This window comes from Mesoplodon densirostris, chromosome 6, assembly GCF_025265405.1.
Source record: "Mesoplodon densirostris isolate mMesDen1 chromosome 6, mMesDen1 primary haplotype, whole genome shotgun sequence".
Classification (NCBI taxonomy): Eukaryota; Metazoa; Chordata; class Mammalia; order Artiodactyla; family Ziphiidae; genus Mesoplodon; species Mesoplodon densirostris.
In genome coordinates, this window is record NC_082666.1 from 107,621,614 (window position 1) to 107,647,161 (window position 25,548).

General features: G+C 34.5%; 1 long non-coding RNA gene across 1 annotated transcript; it reads left to right on the forward strand.

Moving 5' to 3' along the window:
• The first annotated feature begins 1,763 nt into the window (after positions 1-1,763).
• On the forward strand, positions 1,764-24,069 carry LOC132492378 (uncharacterized). The gene is made up of 4 exons (XR_009532809.1): positions 1,764-1,879; positions 18,536-18,757; positions 20,000-20,088; positions 23,678-24,069. It is a non-coding gene; the product is annotated as an uncharacterized LOC132492378 (long non-coding RNA).
• The last annotated feature ends 1,479 nt before the right edge of the window (positions 24,070-25,548 follow it).

A 25,548-nucleotide genomic window follows, 5' to 3' on the forward strand; every position in this document is an offset into this window, starting at 1 on the left:
ACTATGGATTTTCTTATTTGAGTGTCACAATACATTGACTTCTAGGTGGCACGATAATGATTTTAGTAACAGTAACACTGGTGCCTAGTTTAACCCATGGCATACTTTAGGTGTTCAATAAATGTTTGTTGAATGAGTGAATGAATGAATGAATGAATGGTCAGTTTGAAATCTTAATCATGTTACTTTTCAAAAATCTGTTAAAAAGATACCCACAGTTTTCCAGAAGATTAGGGACTTAGGATCTTCAACTTGATTTAATAGAGGAAATTTTTACTCATACATCATGCTTAAATACCTCAAAGTAAAACCATTAACCCAGGAATTTAAGGTTACCATTTGGACTTGCAAGCCAATAATTAATATCTCCTGCCCCCACTGTATTAGATGGTTTCAATGCTCCACTCATATCTCCCCAGCACTCATCATTCCAGTATATGCTGATAGACTCATGCTACCACCTGCAATTATCCACCTTAGGGCAGGCCAGAAATGTACAGGAGTTAATGTATCTGGGTGTAGCTTTCAACCAAGGACAGAGGGGACTGGAAGATAAGTACTTCAAGTTTCTCACCAATTCTTGGGATAACTCTGAGACATGTTCTATAGAGTTTCACAGAACTCCCCTGAAGTACTGGCAGCAGTTTCCTGCAGGAGTAATTGATTCAGTAACGCACCTCTGTTGGCTTCCTTCCGTGCCTCCATTCTCAATTCCCACTCCACTTCTGAGTTTTCTGGAAGCACCTCCCAGATGAACTGTTTGCATTCAAATTATTGCCTCAGGTTCTGCTTCTAGGGGAATTCAATTTATAGCCTCCTAACAATCCAGTGCTCCTTACAGAGCCATCACTGGTACAAGTACCAAGGCATGGCACATTATATATCACCCCTCCTAAATCCTAATATTTTGAAACAGATAGGAAAGAGCACGACCTTGAAGAGAAAAATCGTTTACATGAGAATGGCCAATGGATAAAGGGAAGGAGAGACAGTGCCATTTGTTTTCCATTAATGATAGTGTGAAATTTATGGGCAGATGGTCTAACAGGTGTGACTATAATTTGAGGAGCCTGATCCCTTGGTTACAGAAGACTGCTATTGTTATTATTATGGAAGCACAACCTCATGACTTTATTGCTTCACTTGATGTAGCCTTTTCCTTTACCCTTAAATCTTTCTACATCACTGAATTGCAGCCAATAGATTTATTTTCTCCCTATGGCTCCATCACAAAAAAAAGACACACATGTGCACACACACACACATACACACACACAGAGTTTTGTGTATGCCAGTGCTAGAAAAGACAAGCTCATGGTGCATGTATGCGATGGATATTGTACATTACAGGTCTCTGTGAAATAGTTTTCTGCAGGTTCGTATGTTTATTTTATGAATAATTAACTTTAGTAAAGTTAATTTCCTGAAGATCTTGATGAAGGCTGAAGAAAGGAAGTAAATTTTAAAGAAAAAGACTTAGAAACTTGCCCTTTTTGCCCTCTCTTTGTGTCTTAATGAACAAAGGATAACTGGGCCTTTTTTGAAGTGTTTGCTTGGGTTGAAGACACAAAATGCAACCTGTACTTTTATCATAATATGTTCAGTTTATGAGTACACAAACTTATAAACCGTGAATTTCCCTAAAGTTATTATACCATTTAGAAGATGTTTGCTTTGACGTTTACTTAAAACCAAACAATTGAGGTCTATATGTCCAAATAATTTCCTTCTCTCTTGCTGTCTCCATTTCAGTTTCCTGAGTTTCTGGGAAGGCCTGGTTTCCCCAAAGGAACGATTTCTGGTAGAATTCTGGAAGTCTGACCCAAGAAAAATAATCCAGTATAGCCAATGAATTGAGGACAAGAAGTTTTCCAATCAGGTAGGAACATTTAATCTTATACATTACAATCACCTTAAATAAGGTGTGCTGATAGCTGGATATGATATAACTGCTTGGGAAAAGATGCATATCTAACCTACCCCACAAGGAAGCTGTTCTCATTTCCCTTAGAGGTTGTGGTGTTTATCAGAGAGTGCCTTGGGGGAAAATGAATACAATAACAGTATGATGCTTTTTTTTTTCATTTTTAGCTCATTGTTGCCAAGTACACTTGGTGATCTTGGTGCCTGTGGTTTAATCCCAGGAGGTTAGACATGTGGAACAGCACATTAACCCTTTTTAGTATTTTCTCCCAATACAAATCATTTTTATAGGTTGTCTCCATGGTCTTCTAGTTGCTTATCAAAGTTAAGCATCATGTCTTCTAAGTGAGTAATAGCTCCAGTCAGTGTGAGGAAATCAGCTTGGTTCTTATTGGGGCACAAATTCTTGGTCTTGGCACAAAGTGGCTTCACATAGGGAGTTAGAAGGAGAAGAATGGGGCATGCGAAAGGGGAGTTCTGTGTTCTCATTTACCTATGCATGTTGAAACTCCACTAACAGTTTTATTTTCATTAGCAATTTGTGATAAAAACTTAGGGTAAAGGGAATAATGAAGCTGTGCCATTATATGGCAGGACAAACGATAGTAGTGACATCAAAATCAGGGCCTATCCATCTCATTTGCAGTTATATACTCAGTGTTTAGCATAGCATTTGACCCCTCATCAGTATTCAATAAGAAGATGCGTGTTGAATGATTTAGGGATGAATTAATGAATGAAAAAAGTTAATATGGTAGAAAATGTGTTTTATCCTTGTATTTTCGTGTGTTGACTTCTGTATTTCAAGACCCAGCACTGTAACTGACACATAGAATATAAGCAATAAAATTTGCTGAAAGAATGAATGAGTCCCCACAATTCTAAGAATAATTTTAAGACCAACACAGACCCCATATCTACCATGGTCTATGACAGAAGTATCCAGAGAAGAAAGCCTGATCTCAGCTAGTGGTAGAGCTGACAGAATTTATCTAGTTTTAATAATTTACAGCTCATCCCATTACATCTAGGCATAGTACCTACGTGAGCCATACAATTAAATGTTGACTGAAAAAAAATGCACAACCTAAAAGTTGAGAATTATGTTTTATTTGGAGGACATACTGAGGACTTAAATCAGGAGACAACCTCTCAGATAGCTCTGAGGGACTGTTCTGAAGAGGTAAGGGAGGGCACAGGATATTTAGGGGTTCTTGCAAAAAAAAAACACCCAGGTAGTTGGAACATCAAAAGATTACTGTTAATTAAAGAAACTAGACATCTTAATTAAATAAATTTAGCACTTTTCTATATATGGTGAGATGCAAGAATGTGGTCTCATGGAAATCATTCCCTTGATATGCACTTTAATTATCTAGGGCCAGTATCCTGTTTTCTCCATCCTGAATCCTCTCAGGGTGCAGCATTGGGGGTGGCTTCAGTGGCTGATGGCTTGATGGCTATAACATCCTTTGTACTGATACCGCAGGCTACATTCTTTGTCCACGTAAATGACTTGAATATGGATAGTAAATCTGTGGATTTGCAAAACGTAATTCTTGGAGCATTTTTAGAAGGACAAAGTTAAGGGCAATTTCAGAATCACTAGCAGCTAAAATTGCTATTTATACTTTTCCACCGGTAGGTAGTAATCTGTTGTTGCTATCTTCAGAATTCCCAAGGGATAACAAAAGCCATTTAATTCTAGAAAGAAATGTAAAATTTAGCACAATGCAACTTCCATAAAACCAAACACACAAACACACACCCAACTCTCGCAGATATGAAGTAATAATCTAAAATAGAATCCTGGAACTAATTGCAAAAAAAGAGCAAATGTACTCATATTGGATTTTATTCTTTTATTAATGTTTGATATATATATATATATATATGTATTAATAAAATTCAGAGTTGCTATATGGAGAAATAGCTTTGTACCAATATTGTCTTTGTGTTTATCAATAATGTATGAGATTGCCTCCTATGCTCCTTTTCCTTTATTCTCTTGCAGGCAGTAGATGTAGTTATCAGTTGTTTTTAAAATTTCTAGGCAGCCAAAGGACTAGTATCACTTAAATAAAGAAGGCAAATTGTCCTAAAGTAGGAACAATTTTCCTTCATTATGGAACATAAAGTCCTCCTATGAAGGGGGAAGAATTTCATAGCTAAAAGCTTTCAACTACAGAAGATTTATGAGTAACTATGTATGTTGTTTCAAAGTGGACTCTCTATAATTAATGTCTAGGGGTTATCTTTGGTATATAATGGATTTTGATTTTTTAAATATTATTAGATAATATACAAAAGAATATATTTAATTGTATGTAAGTTATGAGAAATAATAAAAACTCCTGCAAACACACCACCAAAACTAAGAACTAGAATCAAAACTGCTGAGTCTTCTCTCTGTTCTCTACCCTGATCCCACCTTCCTGCTTTCACCAAAGAAATCACTCTGATCTTGGCTTTATGTTGAACATCCACATAATTTTTATCTGATTTTGCTTATTATTGAGATTTATAAAATTGATATCATACTTTAGTCTTCTGTGCTTGCTTTTTTTACTCAACATTATGTTTCTAAGGTTCATCCACTTTACTTTAACTAGTGTTCATTCATTTGTACTACTGTATAATATTTTCTTGTATAAATACAAGAAAATGTGTTTATTATTCTATTAATGATATTTGGGTTGTTTGGGGCCTATTACGGACAGTACTTCCATGAACATTTATTTTAATGTTTCCTGGTACACATGTGCAAGATTTAACATAAGTAAAAGAGTAGACATACTAAGAGTAGAATTGCTGAGTTGTAGGGAATTCAAATATTCAACTTTAAAAATTCATGTCAAAATGTTTTCCAAAGTTATGGAATCAGTTTTCAGCCCTTTTGCTCTATAGCTTCACCAGTTAGAATGGCCATTCTAGTCTTTTGTTCCTTGTATTAGTCTGCTCAGGTTGTCCTAGCAAAATACCTCAGATTCAGTGGCTTAAAAAACAAGAGATTTATCTTCTCACAGTTCTGGAGGCTGGAAGTCCAGGCTCAAGATGTTGGCAGTTTTGGGTCCTCCTGAGGCCTCTGCCCTTGACTTGCAGATGACCACTGCTGCCTTGCTATGTCCTCACATGGCCTTTTCTCTGTGTGTATACATCCCTCTTATCTCTTTCTCTTCTTACAAGGACACCAGTCATATCAGTTAGGGCCCCACCATTATGACCTCATTTAACCATACTTATGTTTTTAAAGTCCCTGTCTCCAAACAGCCACATTGGGAGATGGGGCATCAACATACGAATTTTAGGGAACACAATTCAGTCCATAACAATTTTAATTTGTATTTCCCTAATTACTGATAGGCTGAGAATCCTTTCATTTGTTTAACAGTTGCCTATGTTTCCTATTCTGTGAAGTCCAGAGAATATCTTTTGTCCATTTTTCTACTGTTTATCTTTTTCTTACTTATTTGTATTGTTTTTTAAATACAAGCAAATAATCTTTGGTCAGCTATATATGACACAAATAAGTTATTTCATACCTTCTAACATTTTTAATGTTGTCTTGTGATAAATAGCGGCTCTCAATTTTAATGAAATCAAATTTATCTTTTAGCTTAGTGTCTTTTTGTTCTACTTAAAATGTCCTTCCCTAGTTTAATGCTACCCAGATATAGTATATTTTCTTCTGAAAGTTCTAGTGTATCTTTGTTTTCTATTCAAGCCATTAATGCACTTACAATCGACTTGTCTGTATTATCCAATTTCTTTGTTTTCTTATGAATAATTAAGTTTTCCAGGACCATTTTGGAATGAATGGATTTTTTAGGTGTGTCTGAGCTGTTCTTGACCATTCACATAAATTTCAGAATTGGCAATCCTGTAAAACCTCTATTAAGTATTTTTCTTGTAATTGTATTGACTATATAAATTAAGTTGGGGAAAACTTACACCATTATGATGAGTCTTTTCAATCCATAAACAAGATGTACCTCTCCATTTATTTAAGACTTCTTTAATGTCTTTCAATAAGGTTTCATTTTCTCCATAAATGTCTTGCACATTTTTATTTAGATTTATTCCTAGGTAGTTTTTTTTTCCATTTTAAATAATTTTTAAGCTCTCTCTTTGTTCCTGGATTATAGAAATCCAATAGATTTTTGCATCTTGAGCTTATATCTAGCCATCTTGCTAATATTGTTTTTTAGTAAGAGAGAGGATTTTCTTAGCAAAGAGGAATAAATGTAAAATTAAGTAAAAAGGTTATGGGTCAGCTCTGGTCAATAGAACTTTCCATGATAATGGAAATGTTCTTAGTGCTGTCAAAAACTACAGCCATTAGTCACATGTGTTTTTAAATTTTTAAATGTAAGTTCAATAAAATTAAAATTTCAGTTCCTAAGTCAAACTTGCCCACATTTCAAGTATTTAATAGCCACTTGTGACTAATGGACACTATACTGGACATTGTATCTCTAGACTATTAGACTGTGAAGCCATGGCGTCCCGGGATTTTATCTTTGTCAATGGCATAGGGAGATCTTTTATGTGACAGTTATTCTGTTATTAAAAAGAGAAGTTACTTAACCAAGTCATCCCTAACTTTTTGAAATAATCCAACATAGCTTTCACCATCCATGAATTTCTTGAATCATATTTATGTTTCTAAACTATTTCTTGTATCAGGTGTTCACTTTGTACCAAGTTCATTGTCCTAAAATGGCACATACCAAAGTATCAAGAGGTTCCCTTATTCCTGATAAGCTGTGATTGGATGAAGAAGACCTTGTTACCCTGCCTGTCTGATTTTTATTATAATCAGATGTTAATCTGTATCAGTCTCCATATTCAAAATTCACCTTCAAAATTATATGTTATTTACATGATGGTTGTCTTTATTTCATTTAGCTAGTATCATGACCTTATAAATGCAGTTTTGGTCATTGTCTACTAAAACCTCATATTTATCTGTGTGGAAAAACGTCTCCTACTTGTTTGCCCTCTTATAAACTCTTCCTGTAATTTAATCCTCATGAGCTTTATTTCCCCTAATTGTAATTACTTAATATTTTGTAAAACATTTAAGAGATCACTGGTATGCTCTTTTTTTCAATCATCTATACATTTAAACAGTGTGTTGCAATAAGAAATAGTACTGGTAATCAGAAGACCAGAGTCCTAGTTTTACCCGTAAAAATGAACTATATGTGCATTTAAATAAGTTTTATATAAGGTTATATAAGGTTTATTCTGATTCTAAAATTGTTATGATTATTTAGAAAATTATGTTTGAAATATGACATTATTCAAAACCAATAGGGGTTTGAAATCTATTAAAAATCTACAAAGAGGGCTTCCCTGGTGGCGCAAGTGGTTGAGAGTCCGCCTGCCGATGCAGGGGATACGGGTTCGTGCCCTGGTCTGGGAGGATCCCATATGCCGCGGAGCGGCTGGGCCCGTGAGCCATGGCCGCTGAGCCTGCGCGTCCGGAGCCTGCGCGTCCGGAGCCTGTGCTCCGCAACGGGGGAGGCCACAACAGTGAGAGGCCCGCATACCGCAAAAAAAAAAAAAAAAAAAAAAAAAGCTACAAAGAATTCAACTATTTCACCTTTTTCCCTGATTTGATATTAAACTGTAATCCTTCATCTTTCACTTACAGCATGCTGTAGCTGCTGTTGACACAAAGACAAAATATAATGTCTAAATATTGTGTACTTGTTTTTTAAATGAATACTTTTGTTTAAAATTGTCTTTTACATAGATTCTTGATTCCCTTTTCACAACTTTTCCATTCCCCATGCTACTGCAATCAATCACTCATGATAGAAAATTATTCTCTTTTCTGTTTGCTAAAGCTCTTTTTAAAATACCAAGTTTCAAATGATCATCAATTCAAGAAACTTTGGGAAATGAACCTCATCATTTCCAGAATGAATATTTTGTTTCACTGGCTACCAGGACACCATCCTCTCCTAGATTTCTCCCCTCCTCACTCACCATTCCTTGGCAGTCTCCCTTGGTGATGCCTCCCATCCCTCAACGTCTTTTAGAATGCCCTAAGGCTCATTCCTGGCCCCCTTCACTCTCCATCTACCTTAACTACTCATGAGTTTTAATCTAGTCCCATTACTTTAATGGGAAGATGGCTTATGATTCCCCAATTCGTACTTCTAGCCCTAAGCACTCACCTAACCTCCAGACTCCTAATTCCAGTTTCCCACTAAATATCTCCAATCTATGCATAATAGACATTTCAAACTTAGCGAATAAAACTAAATATTTTGCTTTGATCCATCCATTGCACTCCCGTTTTTCCTGGCTCCATAACTCATCCAGTTGCTCAGGCCAAAAATGTTAGATTCATCCTTAAACTCTCACTTTCCCACAATTCCTGTGTCCAGTCCATCAGAAATTCTTGCCAGTCTAACTTGAAAATACATCCTGAATCCACCTACCTCTCACCTTACTCTTGCCGTCTTTACTTACTCCAAGCCATCATTGCTTGCCTCATCTAATGCAATAGGCAGCCTCTTCCACAACCTCCTTGCTTCCTCCCCTCTTGCCCCAATCCCTATAGTCTATAACCAATACAATAGCCAGAATAATCACAAAAAAACATGAATCATATCACATTATTTCCCAAAACCTGTTCCCATCACTTTAGAATAAAAATTAAACTTTTTACCTGTCCCACATGCTTTATTCAGTATCTCTTCTGCCCTACTCTCCAAGCTCGTTTACTACTACTATTCTCTCACACACACATCCAGATTTTCTTTCTGCAGTGGCTTTCCCAACATCAGGGCCTTTGCACTTGCTATTCCCTAAAACCTGGAAGATTTAAAAAATCTGTAAGATTCCTCCAAGCAAGATCTTAGAAGGTATTTACATTTCATTTTGTAGAGACATTTGGTAGCAGACATTTTTGCAAAAGATAGATACATTTTACTTTGGCAGCTATTCACACATCTGGCAATTTCCAAGTTGGTTAAATAACAAATGTGAATTGATGAAGCTAAAATAAAAGAACTGTAGTTGGTGAGACCTATGTGTTTTAAACCGTGAACTTTGAGGAATTGTAGACATGCAAACTCCACCATGGTTTCAGTGTTAATGTGTGAGAATTAGCTAAGGTATTTTCCAAATACTCATTACTCTCTAAAGAGCTTCTGAGCAGGAAATCAGAACAGGGCCTGTGGACCTGAATTTTATGTAGTACCACAGTCGATTCTGTTGCAGGTGGTTTTCAGTCAGCCCTTTGAGAGACACCAAGCTGGGGTATTTGCCCAGATATGATTACCAATGGTCATGCAAGTCACCAATGAGATACAATCGAGAATCAACAAATGACTGAAAAGAGTGACAAAAGAAGAAGAGGATCCAGTAAGGATCAGTAGAGACGCTATCCCAAGCACTCTTGGCTAGGAGTTTTACAAATCCATTCATATAAATGGATGATAGTTAACAGCCAAATGGCACTGCACATTTTTTTAAGTTGCTGAGTATTAAAGTGTATGGCTAAGCATCATAAGTTTTGTTAAATTATATTTTGGTTGCTATAAAATTAGGTGTACATTGTGTGTCATAGATGTAGGGATACAGATGTGTAAATATATGTCATTGTTTCAGTTCTTCAGCTGATACTTCATAATGTCTTTGCAACTTCTAAATGAAGGGCCTCTTCAAATATTGTTTAGAAAGGAAAGATACCTGTTCATCCCTGTCCACCTCCCTTTCTTCATCCCCTTCCTTGTCCCTTCCCTTTTTTTATATATCTTTATTGGAGTATAACTGCTTTATAGTGTTGTGATCCCTTCCCTTCTTGAACAAATTAGTCCATTAAGTGAGGTAAAATAACCCTTTGTCAGCATGGGGGAGGTGGGCATTCAAGGAACCAAATGACTTGGCATTGGGTCTCAGAGTCTGAGAAAGGGGAGAGGATGTCTGCATAAGGGAGCCTGGAGTTGACTGCTGAAGTCTGATTCGTGTGAAAGGGCATCCACATGAGGAAGTGGCCTTGGCAACCACTCTGTACAGACTGTCCTAACCCGTGCCAGGTGGAGAAAATGTGTGGATGGGAAAGTGGCAGCTACAAGAATTTACTTAAATACAGGAAGATTGATCAGATAATTAAGGATATTAAGAATATGGTAATCAGTGTTATTTTAATATCTGTGGAGGGAGTTAAAATATGAAAAGGGCAAAAACTAGAATGAAAGGGTGTTGAAAGGGAATGGAGGATGTTAATGTGAACACATGATTTTCAGTATAGAGACATTATAGAAAAAACCTAGACTATATGTATGCATATGTTTATGAATGTGTTTGTGAATATGTGTAAATGGTTATGAATATGTGTTTGCATATGTGTGTATGTATATATGTACATAAATCCCCTAGCTCTGCCTATTGAGAGTACCTGGGACCACTGCTTCCCAAGAGCAATGAATACACCTAGTGTCCAGATCTTGGTTTCTAAATACAGCTCTCCAACTGAAGGAACTAAAGCTCTTTGCAGAAATGGCTGATTCTAGAACCACTACAGGGAAAATATAAGATAACCCTAGAACATATTATTGTTTCAAGAAGTAAGGGATCAGCCATAAAAAGAAGCGAAATTGAGTTATTTGTAGTGAGGTGGATGGACCTAGAGTCTGTCATACAGAGTGAAGTAAGTCAGAAAGAGAAAGACAAATACCGTATGCTAACACATATATATGGAATCTAAAAAAAAAAAATGTCATGAGGAACCTAGGGGTAAGACGGGAATAAAGACACAGACCTACTAGAGAATGGACTTAAGGATATGGGGATGGGGAAGGATAAGCTGTGACAAAGTGAGAGAGTGGCATGGACATATATACACTAGCAAACGTAAAATAGATAGCTAGTGGGAAGCAGCCGCATAGCACAGGGAGATCAGTTCGGTGCTTTGTGACCTAGAGGGGTGGGATTGGGACGGTGGGAAGGAGAGCGATTCAAGAGGGAAGAGATATGAGGATACATGTATAACTGATTCACTTTGTTATAAAGCAGAAACTAACACACCATTGTAAAACAAGTATACTCCAATAAAGATGTTAAAAAAAAAAAAGAAGGGCGATATCACAGAATAATTGGGAAACATCAAAGGATATAGAAGCCAAACTGAAGGGGTTTCCACTGGACAAATCTTGAACAATCTCAGCCTCAAAATAAATAATGGCAGAAACGTATTATAGTCAATTGAATAAAATAGGAGTCTATTATGAGTTCATACTGATTTAAATAATTAAATTGAGTAAATTATGTTTGATGAGGAACAGGATATTTACATAATTACAAAGTGCCTTACCACAAAAATTATTAATAATGAAGGAGAAAAAAATAACTTTACAATGGAGAAGACTGGGTGATACACCTTAATCAAATGAGTAACATGATATTCCAGTAAGGTTACAGGTTAAAAGTTTGCCAAAATTGTTTGATAGGAAGCAGTGAGAAGAACAGAGCTTCACCACTGTGTTATTCCTGCCAACTACACATATCCTGAATAATCATGAGACAAATACGAACAGCTAAATCCTACAAAATAACTGATCCATATTCTTTAAAACTTTCTAGTTCATGAGATTCAAGGGAAGCCTGAGAAAATTTTCCAGATTAAAAAACTAAAGAGACAGGACAACTAGATGCAACATGTGACACTGGGCTGATCCTTTTATTATGAAGGACATGATGGGGATAATTGACAAAACTTGAAAGGGGTCTGAGGATTAGTAGCTCTGTGGTCATGTGTCAGTGTTAATTTCCTTATTTTCATGATTATATTTGGATATGTGTTTGTAGGAAATACTAGAGGATTTGGGGGAGACATTGCATTGTGTTAGCAACTACTCTCAAATGGTTTGGGAAATAAATTATTTTTATTGTCATTTCAATCTTTCTTTAATTTTCGAGATTGTTAAAAGAAGGCAAAAAAAGAGGAGTAACCCTCCTTTTCCTGGCGACTGCCATAGTTAAAAGCTCAGTTTACAATGGTGGTCAGTTTTTCAGTCTATTTGTGCTAATTTCTGTTACTAACAACATAGCATCTTATTTTCTATTTGAGGTTTTTGGATTTTTCTGAATTATGCTTTTGCTTTTTATTCTATCAAATGTCTATGAATTTGATAAAGTCCTCAGTATTAACACAAAATCAGTAAGATTCATAAAAATAAAAATAAGTTCTTGGAGAAATTTATAAATTTCTACCTGCATTCAAATTGGAGTAAGTTGGCAAGAAATTTATAAGGGGAAAATACTATAAGGAGCACTCCCATTCAGAAACTCAAAATGGTTGCACGTGTTTATCTTGTAAGAGGTCTGTGATGAAACAGCAGGATGAAGGCTATATGTCCAAACTTAAATGCAATCTTTTAAATCGCCTTTCATGTCAGGCCATGTAAGAACTGGGCAATTCAAGAAGTAAATTAGAACAATTCTTATTTTCAATAATTTCTTAGGTCAACACTTAGAATAATGAAAAACTTACCTTTAACTCCAAGAAATCTGGACAGTTATTAAAGCAAATGTGTTGTCCTACTGGCCTACACCTGGTTACAAACAGCAGTACGACTTCAGAAAACCCTGGACACTGAGTGGGCTTTCTAAATATAGCTTTTTCTTTCTATAAAGGTGTTTTACAAGAATGCTATCTTTTGTGAAAATGTGGCCTTTATAAAGGGTACACTAAGGTCTGTGACTTTTAGACCTAGAAAAGATTTGAAATATTTTCTTAGCCTGGGAATCTACATTTTAGAGGCATAGAAAGAGAAACCCAATGAAATTAAATATTTTGCCCACCATCTAATGGCAAACAAGTAATAACGACAGCACTCAAGCCTCTGTCTTCTAAATCCATTGAATGCAGCATAAATAGATTGCAATAACTGCTGATTTTCATTGTCCTCAACACTACATTTCTTCTGTGCCTTATCCCTCTTCTTTTAAGAGGGATGACAACATTATCTGCAAACTTTATCTATAACTATTTTTTTTTAAATTTTGCTGTTTTGTAAACTTTTTGTTTCTATGTTGAAAATGTGTAAGGACATTTACCTTCTTTCTTGAAACACCTTTGCCTGCATTTATCACATTTTATTGTTGAACTGTCGTGTAGCAATAAGTACAAAAGCGCCTCTAGTAGAGGAGATAATATCAGAGGCAACAGGGTGTGTGTATGGGGGGGCGGGGTTAGAGTTGACATACCTTAAGGGAGATGAGGAGAGAGGGAAGAGAATAGAAAGTTTATTTATTTGAAAAAATATGGCAAGTTAGAGAATTTTGGCTAAACTTAATACAATATAGCTTTCCTTAACTTAAATTCCGGGTTAACTTCCACTCTTTACATTGCCACAGACTAGGGAATAAACAAAGCAAAAAGATTTTTGGTACCACCATTTTGTGTTAATTTCATAAAGATTTCTACAAGACTTTTAAAAAATAAATTGAAAAACGAAAGTCTTGTCTTTAGCTTATTTTCCCTGCATGCTTGCACTTTAATAAGTTGATAAATGGCATTTAAACTCAATAGTTATGATTAATTCTGTCCCACAATTTTTAAAAGCACTGGGGATTGTGTGCGTGTGCATGTGCCCACCTTTACAACCAGTAAAATAAAGTTCTTGATCAAAAAATTATTATCACTTAGACTATTGAATAAAATCAGATATGATAGAGGGGCCAGCTGTTGGTAGGTTTAAAAGTCACCCTAGGTGACTAATTCATGCAGCAGTGTTGCACGTCTCTCTTTAGATGAAGCACTTAGAAGTATAACCAAGCATGGATCTAATTTCATATCTGAGATGTGTTTTATTTAGAGTTCTTTGGCAAGTGCTTGCTCTGTGTGTTTTTATAGTCTTTGGTTGTGCTATAAAAATGTCAAAATTATGAATTAACAGATATGCAAAAGTGAAATCCTAGAAGACAGGATAAACATGAAGTCCTCTAATTATCACTCAAATCAGTTTGGTTGACACAGAACTGGGAATCAGATAAAGACATTAATAATTCATAATGCTGAAGTTAAAATCTTCTAGTTACAGTACAAAAGAAATCCTAATTTGTACCACAAGGTAATGAATTCAGTACTTTTCATTTGTTAAACATTTGCTTATTACCCTGCACCGTGCATATAAAACTGTTCCCAAATTTGGAGGGCAAACAGGAAAAACAGACACTCTCTACCCTCAAGTTGTTTATACTGCAGTCAGTGAAATTTCTCTACTTTGAGATCTTTTAATTCCTCAGCTCATTGTAACATCTTCTTCAGATGAATTGTTTTTTATTTGTTAAAACCAATGTTTGGCACTTTAAATAGTTTCTTCAGTGTTCCTGATAGTGAAATAGAGTCATCATGGTAATTTCCAATACTAATTATAAAGTTGATAGGAGAAATGCTCAAGATTGATAGTAAAGTGATTTCAATAATCTACAAAATGTCTTGAGGTTTCCCAGATAACAACTTGTCTCCCAGACAAAAATGCACTTATTATTTATATTCCAAGCTTATAAAAATTTTTGTACTTTAATCATATAGAGATTTTACAACATCTTTTCATTCATATTTTAAGATATTCTGTTCAGTAGATTATCTCATTTAGAAACTATTGATTTATATATACATACTATGTAAATATTAGTATACATTTCTCAATGACTAGATTAGTGCTTTCTTAACTAAAATTTGTTTAATTCATATTGTTGTTCTTCAGCATTTCTTTTACTCACTGGAGCCTATCCTACTGACTTCAAAAAGCCTGAAAACTCTGAAAATCCCATTTAAAGTAACTGTATGGAAAATCTTTAAAATAACATATAATAATGGTAGAGAAGAAGTGTATTTAACATTGTGCTGAGATTATTCCATTAATAAAGAGATTAATCAATAATTCTAATATTCAGACATAAAAATGAAAAACAATCATAATACTGAGCAATGACATTTTCAATAAAGGGAGATATTAAATATTGTATAGGAAACTAGAATCTGCAAAGCAGACAAGTTGGCAATGATTATACATATATTTAAAATATGTTGAAACAGTCATAGACAGTTTTTCTTTTTGGCTGAAAAGAGGCATATTGAAGTGTTTAAGCACTACTTCAACTGGAATAGATGTTTAGACACTATACAGAAAACACGATTGCAGAAGAGCAGATATTAGCAGGTGTGTGAATGTGTATGTCTTTTTTTTTTTTTTTTTTTTTTTTTTTTGTGGTACGCGGGCTTCTCACTGTTGTGGCCTCTCCCGTTGCGGAGCACAGGCTCCGGATGCGCAGGCTCAGCGGCCACGGCGCACGGACCCAGCCGCTCCGCGGCATGTGGGATCTTCCCAAACCGGGGCACGAACCCGTGTCCCCTGCATCGGCAGGCGGACTCTCAACCACTGCGCCACCAGGGAAGCCCGTGTATGTCTTTAATTAATGTATTTTCATTCATTCAAAAAGGGAAGAATGCCACATTTACTTTAAAGGTGGCATTGTGATATGTTAAAGTTCCATTCTTAGACTTTTGCTGCTGTTGCTGTTCCTTTAGTATTCACCAAAGAGTACTGTCCTGTCATTTATCCAAGTTAGAAATCTAGGAGCAATCCTAGGATTCTCATTATAGGGTCCACTACCTTCATGCTCCCCCCTCAATAAGTAACACATTCTTGGCTCTCCTATATAGGAAAGGTCTCTCCAATGTACGCCTGCTCTGTCACTCTCCGGGTCCAGCATCTCTGCCTCAGCCTCCCATTGAAGTCACTTCTAGTTCATTCTGTGCAGGGCCATTTTTAAACCTTCCTCAGTCCTAGGCAATTGCCCTTTTAGAAGCTTTACCCTAAATGTTATCAAATGCATTAAAATGTGCCCAAGTCACATATCCAATATAATTTATAGATAACTATATGAAAGCTGAGTAACATTGCTGTTGTAGTAATATTAGTTGAAAATATTAATTACACAAGTTTTGATCTCCATTTTGCAGATTTGTTTTCATATTCTGGAGCCATTTTTTTCAGGTTCCAAACAATTTTCTAAGTCCTTCTCAAACTCCTAGTCCCTAGTGAGTGTGCTTTTACTGTCACAGGGTTGAACAGCCCAGACAGCAAGATGTCTGAAGATGAAGACCATCACAGGGATGAGTAAATCAGATACGTGGAAGTTGGAATGCAAAGTGTTTGTAGAAAAAAATATACAAATCAAGGAAGAAATTGCAGTGTCAATTAATATGATGTATATCAGATGATAGTATTAAAAAGCCAGGTGAAAATAAAATAACTTAATAATGTACATATTTCTCTGATTGTTTACTAGTGATATACTGCTCAGTGTAAGGTGAGAACCACAGATATTATCTTCTGGAAAAAAACCCTTTAAGCCCTAACAGTTTCAGTTTATAAATTTCCTCTCTAATAAATGAGGAATAAAATAATTTACAATAAATTAATTATTTCCTCTTCTGAAGGTACCAATACCACAAATTCAGTCAGAAGATGGATCAAGTTTTTCATACATTTCTCTCATTTCACATTTTTTAAATAAATGAGACTATATTTTGTCTAATGACTACCAGAACAACTATCTGGAAACCGTGACTTCATTATATGTGAGAGAGTATTTTAGGAGATACAGATGTATATTTAGATGGAGATATAAATACATAGCATATATACACAATATTTAATCAGACACAGGAAATGTAGGATAGCTCCAGAGTGGTACACCCTATGTTCTGAGATGCTCCGAAATGCAGTTCCTTTTTTTTTTTTTTTTTTAACATCTTTATTGGAGTATACTTGCTTTACAATGGTGTGTTAGTTTCTGCTTTATAACAAAGTGAATCAGTTATACATATACACATGTTCCCATATCACTTCCCTCTTGCGTCTCCCTCCCTCCCACCCTCCCTATCCCACCCCTCTAGGTGGTCACAAAGCACCCAGCTGATCTCCCTGTGCTATGTGGCTGCTTCCCACTAGCTATCTGTTCTAATGGGAGTTCTCTGGGCACAAAGGGCACTATTTTCTGTAATGAGATTAGAAGAAAGGATTTGCTAATAATTGCTTCTATAGCAACTAAAAATCTTGGAATCCCACCTTTCAGCATTTTGAAAATCTTAAAGGGGATGTTGTCAGTAACAAAAAAATTGAAGACTGATTATGTATTTAAATTAATGATTCTTTAAATTCATCTGCCCTTTCATCTTTTAAATGGATTCATGCTTCTCAGAAAATAAAATATGCTAATCCGTATATCCTTTTTCCACTGCGTAGGGCAACTATATCTAAAAACAAAAATACTATCATTTTACTTTCCTTTACTATATTCCTCCACAACTTGTGTTGTACTTTCATATTTTCTTTTCATTCTGCTAGTGAGATATATATCCATATATGTATGTATACATATATGTATATATACACATAATATTTAGATTTTAGATATTTGCATTATGCAGGGCAATCCATAAAATGGATAGATGCTTAATTTTAATACCATTGAATACAATTTTCATAATTTTATACTTTAATTATTTTTGGAAGCACAAACCAGAAAGGGTAAAGCAAACTTGAAATGGAAAAAGATGACCAAGCTGGCATTTTGCATTTCAGACTTTATATTTGGACTACTCAGTGGGACAGATTATAATAACAAAATTTTGCTTTTGCAGGGAGGTCAATCTTTGCTTCTGCATTGCCTCATCTCTTTTAATCCCATCCAGTTTATTTTTCATCTCAGGAACTATATTTTTCATCTCTAGGAACTCAATTTGGGTTATTTTTATATCCTCTGTATGTCTATTTAAGGTGTTGACGCTTTCCTTTAAACTTTTTGAACCTATGAAAATTAGTTATAATAACTGTTTGAATGTCTTTGTTTACTGATTGTACCATTTTTCAGTCTGTTTTCATTAATTAATTTTTCTCCTTGTTATGGGTTATATTTTCCTTCGTCTTTGCATCCCTAGTAATTCTAGATTGCATGTCAGATATTGTGAATTTTACTTGACTGGTTGCAGGGCGTATTTGTATTTTTTTAAATATTTGTAACTTTGCTCAAAGAGGTAGTTAAGAAATAGTTTGATCATTTTGAGGCTTCCTTGTAAGCCTTATTAGGCTGCAAGTGAAACAATTTAGTCTAGGGCTAATTTGGTCCCACTACTAAGCCTATACCCATTGAATACTCTGTGTACTGAATACTCTAGTTGATGCTGCATGTATTAAATTATATCAAAACATATTTGTATAATCTTAAAGCAATAAATGCAACACATAAAAATATAAAAAATTTTAAAAATTAACTTTTATTAAATAAAACAAAAATGTTTTCTTCTAGTAATTGTAGTATTTTAACATATTTAAATACTGCATCCCTATGAAATTCATTTTGTTAATAAGTATGAAAAGAGAATCCACCTTTATTTTTCACAGGTGACCAGGGACTTGTTCAAACACCAACATTTAACTGTATTACACAAAACATTATGCCACTGGTTTTTATGGGTTATCATTATAATTAACAGCTTTATACAACCGTTGTCTTGTGCTGTTTGTTGTTCAATGTCTAAAAGTATTGTTTAATATATATATTTTTTTACTTTTAGCAGTTTAAGCCAGGAGAGTAAATCCAGTTCCTATTACTCCATCCTGTCCAGAAGCACAGGTCTTAAGTGAAATTTAATACCAAAGAAACAGTTCCAAATTTTACAACGGATCTATCACTGGTTGTTAGCATATCTTCCCACACCCAAGACACCAAGATACCTTCTACTCACTGTTAAAGCTTTATGATGAGCAAAACTTCCACCACTGTGCTTCCTTAGCATGTGAGTATATTTTTAACTTACTGGTTATATATATTCTCTAATTATCCATGATTTTGTCCTTCTTTTTGATTAGATATTGATATCCACATTTTTTTTTCTAATAGCTCACAGAAATTTCTCTCATTAACAACACCAATAGAAATAACAATAAAAATCGCCTTGGGGGACCAAATTTATATCACATTATCAAGTTTTTATTTTGCTCCCATAAAACTTCTGCAAAATACAACCACTGTCTAGCATCAGTATCATTAGAACAAAACCAAGTCATTCTAATCTCAAAAGCACAATATTTTATTTAACTTAATAAATTTCACATTATAAAAATTTTCTCATAGCATCATCCTTAATTCCTCAGTATTCACTAATATTGGGGGATTTTTCACAAGCTTCTGTGTCCTTTATACATCCACAATTTTAATCCTTATCATTTTCAAGATTTGCTAAATTATTTGAGGTGATCCATTCTCTTATTAAAGTTACATATTTTATGTCACATACTGAGCATATTAACAAATAACTTACTGATAAATGACAATGCCCATAACATCAGGTTAATCTGATTTCCATGAAATGAGCTATAACTTCAAGAATATTAATTCATCTAATAAGGGTGATGATTTACATAATGTTGCCTAAAATATTTCTCTTGATTATTTAAGAGAGTTTTCCTAGGGGAAAATAGCTGGGAAGTCTATAGAAAAAAAAAAAAAAACCATGATTAATTTAATTCCAGTCTAAAGGACTCCATATATAATGTATTTGAGAAAACCAAGTCACTATTATAGATTCAGACAAATGGTTGTATATATGAGATATTTTTAATGTAACCCAAATTATAAGAAATAGTTTTTTGGTATAGAAGCAACCACTCTTTTACCTAAAGGAAAATATAAAATCTGAGTTCATTGAAAATTTGCCTCATTGCCCTCTGTTAGTTTGTGCCTGCCCCATCCTTAGGGGCCCAGTTAAGGACTATTCTATCATCCATACATCAGAAGAGAATGTCTGTGTTCTATGTTGATAGTCAGTCTAAACAAATATTTATACAGTTGAGATCAGAGATATAAAATGTCAGTTCCAAATCCACCCATGATGGCACATATACCAGACAGATGACAAAGGTTATAAAGGCCTGTGAAATACTTGAATCATATTTTGCAACCCTTGAAAGAATTCAAGTTGGAGATTAGCAGAAACCAGGCTCAGTTCTGTCCATAATCCCCTTTATCTGTCTTCTAGCCAACAATATGAAAACCTGAAGCCAAGCTGACAAATAGAGTGTGAAGGGCCTTCTACTGCATTTAAGAAAAAACTGAGACTTGCTATAGGTAGAAATTATCTTTTCTATTACTATTATTGTTGATGTTGTTGTTATTCATAGAAATAATGAAAAAAACCCTAAATAACATTATTCTGCTGGATTCTTTACTATATGCAACACAATAAATTAACTCGCTTCATATTACACTGGGCATATAACATGAAAACATGTGCAGAGAACAGAAATCAGTATCTGTACAGACAAATGCCCCTGTGATAGAGAAATCTATTATTTTAAGTCCAGACAATTAGATCTATTAAGGTGTAAGAGTGTTTCAGTACAGTCCTGCTAAAAGTAAACCTTAAAAGTAAATCGAAAAAAAAAAAAAGGAAAACTGATGCCAGTTAGATACAAAATATAAGATTATGCTATGTATATGGGACAGGATAGAACTCTGAATGCACTCACATGTAGGGAAAGCAATATTAGTGACAAATCAACTAATGTCCTTATTGAGCATAGACGTTCCAAGAAGGGTGAAGAGTACTGTATGTTAGATGTAAGACTCATAATATTCAAGTTAGTTGTAAAAGAAACAAGGTAAATGCTTTCAGTCAATAGGATAGGCTGAACTGATATTGAGAATCCTTTCTTGCAATATGAACACACAGTTTGTTATACTTGTGTTTTCTTTTATATGTTGCTTTTACATGTAGCAACACATAAAAAGAAAATGAACAAGCTTACAAAAAATGGGGGGGATCCCCAGTCTCAGAATTTAAGGAGAAAAAACAAATTCAACATTAGAATAGTGAGGAGGAGTTGAAACCAAGAAATTCAAGGGGGCCCTGGAAATAATAAGCCTTGTTTTTGAGGGCTGGCTTTAAATATCTGTTGTCTTATCAGAAAACAGGTAGATGCTGTTGTCTTATCAGAAAACAGGTAGATGCTGGAAAACAATAGAATAATATCTTCAAAGTACTGAGCACATATAGCTGTCCAAATTAAAATTCTACACCTCATTTTAAAAAACTACTCAAGAACAAGAAGTAAAGAAATTTTCATTCATAGACAAAGAGGAATTACCACCCACAAACTGTAACAACAACAACAACAAAATGACTAAAGCAGTAGCAGCAGCTATTGGAATTGTCTGAAGGCATTAAAAAATATTCTGATGCCTGAAGCCAATACTTGGAGATTTTTTTTTTTTTAACCAAAGGGATCTAGGCGGTGTTTCAGTAATGGGAGCTTTAAAAAGTTCTCACATAATTCTCATGTGTTTTAGGCAGACCATTGTACAAAGAATGTTCTTCAGTAAGAAAGAAAATAAGCATAAAAAGAAGTAGGAAGGTGCACTGAACAGTGACCAGCAAAGAAATTTGTAATGTTGGAATGAATCTGAATAACGGTTGAGTGTAAAAAATAATAGCCAATGGGGGTATGTACAAAGTAAAACTAAAACACTAGATAATATACTGAAATACTGGAGATCAGATTTAAAATTTGAGGGGTCCATGAACCGCTTAGGAGGAAGATGAGATAATTAGTTTTAGACTTTTTCCAAGTTAGAAATATATGTCAAATTTTTCAGAAAACACTAAAAATGAATACTTCATATATGATTCATAAAAAGGTAGACCATAAAAAGAGAATGAAAAATGTGTTAAACGAAGTTAGTACCGGGAGGGATAAAACATGGAAAAATAAAGGAGAAATAGATCAATAATCACAATACATTTGATCACAGAGACAATAAAAATAAATTTAAAAATTCCAGTTTATGCTGCTTACAAAAGACATATATAAACTATTTTTAAGATGCAATGCAATACTTCACTCGAAATAATTAATTACATACATGATAAATGATTTTTAAGATTACATATTTGGCATGATGACATGTATACAGATTTTTAAAACTCAAAGCAATCATGTGTTTTTCATGGATTTATTTGCATATAGTAAAAAGTTCAAGCATGGATTCAAAGTATTTATGTTCAATTCATGATACCAGTTATCTAAGAAGAGGAAAAATGGGACTGAAATGAGAATAGAGAGGAGAGAAAAGAAATGTGTGTGTATCTGTGTGTTTGTGTGTGTGTGTGTGTGAACACATGTACAACAAATATGTGCTTCTTTCACAGCATGATTCACTGTATTCCATCACAATATTAATAAGATTTCATACAATATGGGCATCTCTGCAGAAATTAAAATTGTCACATGCTTATGTGTATTGGGCAATGAGCTCACCTTACTATTTCCATCCATTCTTCAATTAAAATCTAGAAATGTGAATGGGCTGTTAGAATTTAGTTAGTGAGCCAATTATCTTTACAGAACATGCTAGTTATGCACAGCTTTTCCTTGGCTTAACTATGTTTTAAAATAGCAGGCATTCATTTTACGTCTTTAATTGATGGCTATCACACACAATTAGTTTGAAATTTCTTATCAATATGCTTGAAATATACTTGGTTGAATCATTGGAGTAATCTTTTTTGAACTTACCCAAAAGTATGTGTTTAGCCTTCCTAAACACAGTGGCACATTTCCAAGTACAAAGTAGTTGCATTAGAATTATTCCTAATATGAAGACATTCAATATTTGTGGCAACAAATTTTCTCTTGAAAACTTAGCTTCCAGATGGAAGAAAAATAAGGGTAGAAATGTATTTAAAGGCAAATTTGAAGATGAGAAATCAAAATTCACATTCCATAGTGAAAGAAAAAGGGTTAGTAATTACAGAGAGAAAGGCAAATACAATGCAAAAATTATTGGAACATATTTTGCTCAATTACAAACAAACTTACATGGTAAGTTGTAGCTTCCATTATTGCACCCATTTGTAGCATATTTTAATATTTTCATTTTGAAAGGAAAATTTTAAAAAGTCATCTATTGTTTTTTTAGAAAGTATCTAGAGTGGTTGAAGTGAAATAACTTTCAGAAAATGTGTTAAAATGGGGCTACAAAAGACTTAGGAGGACATAAGCTTGGTTCTTATTATTGACAGTTTGCAGATCAGCCATGGGGATACACATTATTTCCAATTTAAAATGAATGATGATTCTATATACATATATATGCATCTTATCATATTGATTATAAACCAAGTAAAATCTCATGAAATCTAAGTATGTTTGAAAAACTTAAACCTATTTTTATGTTTTTCCAAACACTAGAAAATGAAAGCAATTTCTGTTGTTTGTCATTTTCTTTTGGACTCTCTTGGCTTCCTGAAAATGATTATGTCGAGATATTGGAGAAATATTCATAGGAAGCAACAGAGGCCATGAGAATAGAGACCTACACTGCTTCCTCATTAGAAAAAATAAAATAAAAATTCCTGTCTATCCATTTCAAATTACACTCAGGGATGCTTATAATATAGAATTTGAAAGTTGAATACATACTAGTTGTCAAGTAGTCAGCCCCGTTGATTATTCATGCATTCCCTCCTAAGTATGTTGTTCTTAGAATTCAGAGGGGTCCTTTAATCACACCCCCCATCTTGACCACTCACATCTCCAGATTTTCCTACTTCACGGCATATTGGTGTTTAACTTATTAAACAAATATTTGTTGAACAGTTACTATGCATGCTAAGCAAAGGGGATCAAAGATGAATGAATATTCATTTGTCTTTAAGGAGACACAGTCTACTGGAGAGAGGCAGAACTGTGAACAGATGACTGCATAAAGAGGCAAAGTCAAGTCTTATTTATTCAGAGGAAGAAGTCCCCGTGATCAAGCAACAAGTAAAATCATTTCAGTGTGCAAGACATGCATTTGTGATTGAAAATGCACAAGCATATTTATTATCCATCATAGATGATCACCTATTATAATCAGTGAGATTTCTTAATGGCACAGCATCTAGAGGAGGACGTCATGCATGAACCTGTCATATTCAGAAAGTAAGGAAGTGGCACAGTGGGAACAATTCAGGAAAGTAAATAAACATGACAGTAGGTTTTAAATCTACTTTACCTGTTCTTACTATTATTACTCTATTTGGGCAAGTAGTAGTTTTCATTGATGTTAGCATTTTTTCATCCACGACTTGAAATCAGACATTAAATATTAATATTATAAAAATGTTACAAATCGAATTCATTCACAAATTTATAAAAATAGATCAGCACCAGAGACCTATTTATTGGAAACAAAGTAGGTAGAACAATGAAACTCATTTATAGTTCCTCCTCAACCAAAGTGGACAGAAGTTTTATATGTAGAGGTCAATCCTGGGCCAGAGGCTATTTAATATTTTCATCAAGTCTAGGATGATAGAAAAGCATGTGGATTTAGTCATTTACAGTTCTCTTTAGTTGATAAGACTGATTAATACTTTGTCAAGATCAAAATTCAACATGACCGTAATATGACCTTGACAAATTGGAGAAGTGGTTTAAAACGATGCAATTTAATAAGTCTAAGGGTCAGGTACGGGCTTTAGAGGGATTGGGAAGGAAATGGAAATTATAATAATGTAGGTGATACCATGCCAGTGAGAATGCATTTGTGTGTGTAATATAATATGTAACAAATAATATTGAGTATGACTTGAGTCAAGAATATAGCAATAGCTTTTATTTTTTTCTCTCTCTCACCATGGCATAGTGCTTACTCACTCACAAATATTTCTAATACATTTCCTCAAAATTTCATCATTAAATCCTGTATCCCTGCTGATAAAAGTAATTCTAAGATATATAAATGAAGAGAAGGGTATAAAGGTACAAATAAGTGGGTGAATATTAATGAAATTACTTTGTATTGTGCTTTACAAATACGATTTATGCATTTATCTTGTTACTAACACATTCATTCATTCATTCATTCAGCAATCATTACATATTAATAGAACTTCTACTAGGTCCCAGGCACTGCATTAGGTGCTGGTAATACAAGGTGTGGAAAAGCAAGCATTGTCCATAGTTCTTAGAGCCTGCAGTCTAAAGAAGAATTACTAATTGTAGTAAATATAGATAGGGTACTATGAGCCATGGAACAGGGAGCCTTTCTCACCTGGAAGGATGAAGAAAGGCATCCCTTGTGAAATGTCTTCTTAACTGAAGTATGACGTAGGTAGCCTAAGGGGACAAGGAAGTAAAGGAGTAAGTATTTCTTGCAAAGGGGAAAGCAAGTGTTAAGAATTTGAGCTTCAAAACAGGAATGCTTCACGTTGATATTACAGTCTCAACAAATACAATTAAATTTCTGGTTGTTAATACATTGCATAAAAGTGGAGGAGTGGATTTCTGCCAAAATTAGGGCATATAGTTAGGATTAGAAATGTGCTCTGTGATATCAGTGACTTTAACATTGCAGTGAGACTGGGAGAAAAAAACGTACAAAGAGGCTATCCTCTGGACCCAATGGCACCGATGTACATCAAGGCTTTTGCTGAAGTAGAAAACCTGCTATTGATATTGAGATGCTCTTGAATGAAACAATGACTTCAAATAAGAGTTCCAAACTGAAACTCAGAAAGACCACCAATCTGACATGACTTAA